Source organism: Silene latifolia, unplaced genomic scaffold, assembly GCF_048544455.1.
Source record: "Silene latifolia isolate original U9 population unplaced genomic scaffold, ASM4854445v1 scaffold_227, whole genome shotgun sequence".
NCBI lineage: Eukaryota > Viridiplantae > Streptophyta > Magnoliopsida > Caryophyllales > Caryophyllaceae > Silene > Silene latifolia.
Genome location: NW_027413179.1, coordinates 198,315 through 203,604, shown reverse-complemented (window position 1 = coordinate 203,604; position 5,290 = coordinate 198,315). Strand labels below are relative to the sequence as shown.

The 5,290-nt window shown below is 38.1% G+C and overlaps 2 non-coding genes across 2 annotated transcripts; one reads left to right on the top strand and one right to left on the bottom strand.

Moving 5' to 3' along the window:
• The first annotated feature begins 1,200 nt into the window (after positions 1-1,200).
• LOC141638910 (small nucleolar RNA R71) lies at positions 1,201-1,307 on the top strand. The gene has a single exon (XR_012542295.1). It is a non-coding gene; the product is annotated as a small nucleolar RNA R71 (small nucleolar RNA).
• A 3,630-nt stretch (positions 1,308-4,937) lies between these two features.
• LOC141638911 (small nucleolar RNA R71) lies at positions 4,938-5,044 on the bottom strand. Its single transcript, XR_012542296.1, has one exon. It is a non-coding gene; the product is annotated as a small nucleolar RNA R71 (small nucleolar RNA).
• Positions 5,045-5,290: the final 246 nt, after the last annotated feature.

The following is a 5,290-nucleotide window of genomic DNA, read 5'->3' as shown; positions in this document are numbered from 1 at the left end:
TCTTTTTTGTAAGAATATCTTTCATGTATTTCGCATAGGCCGGAATATGGTTAATCAATTCGGTGAATGGGATTGAGACTTCCAAGTTCTTTACAATCTCCATGAACTTTCCAAGTTGTTCATCGAGCTTAGGCTTAGCTTAACGACTTGGAAATGGAAGTCTAATCACAATAGGCTCTTTCTCCTTAGCCTTCTCTTCATTCTTCTTTTTTGAAACTTCTTGAATGGTGGTGGGTTCTTCTTCTTTCTTAGAGTTCTCAACTCTTTCCTTGTTACTAGCAATCACAACATCTTCATCAATGGGGCTCTTCAGTCCTTTATACCTTGTACTACTCCTCAAATGGATGGCACTCACTGACTCATGTCTTGGGGGATTACCTTGAGGTGGTAATTGCCCCTTTTGTCTTTGAGAACTAGAAGATGCTAATTGAGACATTTGGGTTTCCAACATCTTTGTGTGAGCTAGTATGTTGTTGATGGTGATGTCTTTTGCTTGGCTATCCTTTTGCATTTGAGTGAAAAACTCTTGTTGGTTCTTTTGCATTTGGAGGAACGCTTTTTGAACATCAAAACCTTGGTCATTTGTTTGATTGTATGGAGGTTGATTTTGATAACTTTGGTTTGATTGTAAAAGGGTCTTTGAGCTTGGTTTCTCATTGGAGGTGTGGTGTATGCTTGAGCGTTTTTAACATTTTGACTTTTGTATGAAAGATTGAGGTGAAATTTGGTGTTCTCATTGTAATAGTTGGAATAAGGGGTGCCACTTTTGTATGCTTGGAAAGCATTCACTTGTTCACTTGTTCCCCTACATTCACTTTGGTCATGTCCCAAAGTTCCACAATTCTCACATACTCCACTTGGAATTGATGATGATGCCACCATAGCATTAACATGTTGCTTGGGTGATTTGAAGGCTTCTTTAAGTTTACCATGGCCTTCTCAAACTTCAAATTAATGGTATCAATATGAGCACTAAGTTGAGCACCCAATTGAGTAATGGAATCCACCTCGTGTTTTCCTCCTCTAGTAGCCTTCCGAGGTCTACTATATTGTGAGTTATGGACCGCCATTTCCTCAATTTTGTTCCATGTTTGATTGTCATCGACTTCGGTGAACATACCATTTGATCCCATATTGAGAATATTTCGGGAGTCTTTATTTAGACCATTCCAAATATGTTGTACAAGGAACCACTCGCTAAGTCCATGGTGTGGACAAGATCGACAAGTGTCCTTGAATCTCTCCCATGCTTCATAAAAATATTCCTCATCCCTTTGTTTGAACTCGGTGATTTGGGCTCTCAATATGTTAGTCTTCTCCGGAGGATCGAATTTCTTGTAGAAAGCAAGTGTCAATTTCTTCCAAGAATCAATACCAAGAGTAGCCTTATCTAGGCTCTTCAACCATTGTTTCGCGGAACCAATCAAAGAAAAAGGAAATAAGACCCATCGGATTTGGTCTTGGGTAACTCCGGCTTGAGAAATCCCATCACAATAGTCACAAAAAGTCTCCATATGAGAATGAGGGTCTTCACTAGGCATCCCTCCAAATTGACATCTCTCAACTAATTGTACAAATGCGAATTTGGCAATGAAATTACCGGTTAAATGTAGTGGTGTAGGAGTACCATTTGGTAGGTTCTCCTCGGTTGGTACGGAATGTGATGAAAATTTAGGCATTGTGGGTTGATTTTGTGGAAGGTTTTGGATTGGGTTATCCTCTCCTTCTCTTGCAAAAGGGTTGATGAACTCAATGTTATTTGGTTGAATGTCCACAATCTCACCAATACCTCTCAAAGTATTCCTAGTAAGTCTTCTATTGTTGGTCAAAGTTCTTTCGATTTCAATATCAATGGGTAACAAGTTACCTTGTGATCTCCTAGACATGCAAAATATCAAACAACTTGAAAACAATTAGAACAACCTTGAGGAGATTGACTTCCCCAAGGTAAAGAAAGACTCAACTAAAAACAATTAATGAAAATCAAATCAAGTTAACACCGTCCCAGGCAACAACGCCTTTTTTAGTGTGTCGTAAAACTTGTCGTTAAAAGTTACCCAGCCAAAACAATATTTATAACTTCACCAACTACTCTTATTAAAGAGGCAAGTAAAGGTCGGATCCCAAGGGACGGGTATTGATGTAGGATTTTCAATTGTAAATGGTCGTGTCTTAGGGTGTCATAATTTGGGGTTGAGATAGGAGATCAATTAAAACTAATCAACAATAAAAGCAAGGTAGATAAAATGAAGATGTAAACAATTGATTAAAGGACTATGGTATCATGGGTTCATAGGGGAATACATGGGAGTTGATCATACAAACATGTTCTTAAATTATAAGCAAGCAATTATTGTTGTGATGGGATCGAGTTAGTGTATATCTTACAATCCCTAGGAAGGTTTGGGTCCCCGAGCCGAATCAATTAGATTGTACAACACCTACAAGTCGACTTAATCCTTCCTATTCAACATTATGCATGGTCTAATGAGGCTCGAGGTTGTTTATGTCTTACAAGCCTTATTGAAAAGATAAGTGCTGGATAAAAAAAATGCAAGGATTCATAGGCTCGCATTTCATCAAACATAACATGTGCATAAGTTGAAATCACAACAAGCAAGCAAATAAATTATGTGAACATATTAGATTAAGCGTGAATCATTCCCCATGTTGGTTTCCCCTAATTACCCATTAACCCTAGCTAAGGAAACTACTCACTCATGATAAAGTTTAACATGCTAACAAGGTTGTCAATCACATTTACAAGGTAAAACATGATGAATGAATGAAAATGATTAACAATAATTTTAAAGCAAGGATTAAGAGAATTATACCTATGGAGATTCCAAAATAATAATGCAAAGAATAATAGAAGTACTTGATGATTTATGGAAGATTGTCAATCTCCCAATAAACCCAAATGATCTTCTAATTACCCAAAATAAATGATGAACAATAGAGAAATTAAGGAAAGATTAAGTAGAGATTTGTATTAAGACTAAATTAAGAGTTGATTATAAGATTAAGGAATGATTACTAATTGATTAGAACTTGATTAAGAGAGCAAGCTAATCTAAATAGTATAATGGGGTATTTATACTAAATATTAGGTACATAAATTAGGGTTACTAAGGGCTTAAATGACTATTAAGTCCTTAAGAAAAGTTGAGGAAATGTTCCTCTCGAAGGAAATGAGCGTCTCAGTTTTGCTAGTCTTGCCATGATCTGAGCGACTTGAAAACAGACACGGGCTCTCTGGGGTATGATCCGAGCGGATTTTCAAGGGAGACGCTCGGATCTTCTTGCTTCAGGACGAGCGTCTTGGTCACGGAACGCTCGGATGGTGGTCGGGAAAAGCTCGGATCCTCTGTGATCCGCTCGAATCCCTTGGCAAGCAACATTTCTTCTTTTCTTCCTTCATAATTCGCAAGGATCAATCCGGGGATACAAGGATCCTTTCGTCATTGCCCGTTTCACTTTATTATCTACATAGGCCTTCTAGTATCGTCTTCCCTTTGATGCTTGGTCATTAGATAGGATCAATTTAGCTCCATTTTGCCATGTAAATGCAAGGTTTGCACTCCTCTCCTACCAAGGAAACAAAACCTCAAAGAATATGCAAAATGGGGAACTAAAGATAGTAAATGACCCAATTATGCACTATAAAGCATAGGAACGAGGCTAATTCGAAGACTAAATGTGCTCAATATGAGTCACATCATATAAACCAACTCGAGCCTCATTAGACCAAGCATATGGTTGAATAGAAAGGATTAAGTCGATTTGTAGGTGTTGTACAATATAATCAATTCGGTTCCGGGACCCAAACCTTCTTAGGGATTGTAAGATATACACTAACTCGATCCCATCACAACAATAAGTGCTTGTATCTAGTTGAGAACATGTTTGTATGATCAACTCCCATGAATCCCCTATGAACCCATGACACCCTAGTGCCTTTAATCAATTGTTTACAAATCCTTAATTGCTTTACTTTGTTTTTATTCATGTTGTTGATTTGTTTAGTGTATCTCCTACCTCATCCCAAATTGTGACATCCTAAGACATAGCTTTCTACAATTGAGAATCCTACATCAATACCCGTCCCTTGAGATCTGACCTTTACTTACCTCTTTACTAAGAGTAGTTTGTGAAGTTATAAATATTGTTTTGGTTGGTAGCTTTTGACGACGAGTTTTATACCACACCAAAAATGGCGCAGTTGTCGGGGATGGTGTTAAATTGATTTGATTTTCATTAATTGTTTTTAGTTGTGTCTTTCTTTACCTTGGGGAAGTCAATCTCCACAAGGTTGTTCTAATTGTTTTCGAGTTGTTTGATATTTTGCATGACTAGGAGATCACAAGGTAATCCATTACTTATTGATCTTGAAATTGAAAGGACCTTAACCAACAATAGAAGAGTTGCTAGAGGAACTTCAAGAGTTGTAGGTATTGGAGAGATTGCGGACATTCAACCAAATAACACTAAGTTTACCAACCCTTTTGCAAGAGCAGGAGAGGACAACCCAATACAAAATCCACCACAAAATCAACCCACAATGCCTAAATTTTCATCACATTCCGTACCAACCGAGGAGAACCTACCAAATAGTACTCCTACACCACCACATTTAACTGGAAATTTCATTGCCAAATCCGCATTCATACAATTAGTTGAGAGAATTCAATTTGGAGGGATGCCTGCCTAGTGAAGACCGTCATTAACACATGGACACTTTTTGTGACTATTGTGATGCGATTTCGCAAACCGGAGTTACTCAATATCAAATCCGATGGGTATTATTTCCTTTTTCTTTGATTGGTACCGCAAAGCAATGGTTAAAGAGCCTAGACAAGGCTACCCTTGGTATTGACTCATGGAAGAAGTTAGCACTTGCTTTCTACAAGAAATTCTATCCTCCGGAGAAGACTAACATGTTGAGAGCCCAAATCACCGGGTTCAAGCAAAGAGATGAGGAATCATTGTATGAAGCATGGGAGAGATTTAAGGACACTTGTCGTTCTTGTCCACACCATGGACTTAGCGAGTGGTTCCTTGTGCAACAATTTTTGAATGGTCTATTTGAAGACTCCCGCAACATTCTCAATATGGGATCCAATGGAATGTTAACCGAAGTTGATGACAATCAAATATGGGCCAAAATCAAGGAGATGGCGGTTCATAATTCCCAATATAGTAGGCCTCGAAAGGCTACTAGAGGAGGAAAGCATGAGGTAGATTTCATCACAAAATTGGGTACTCAACTAAGTGCTCATATTGACACCAT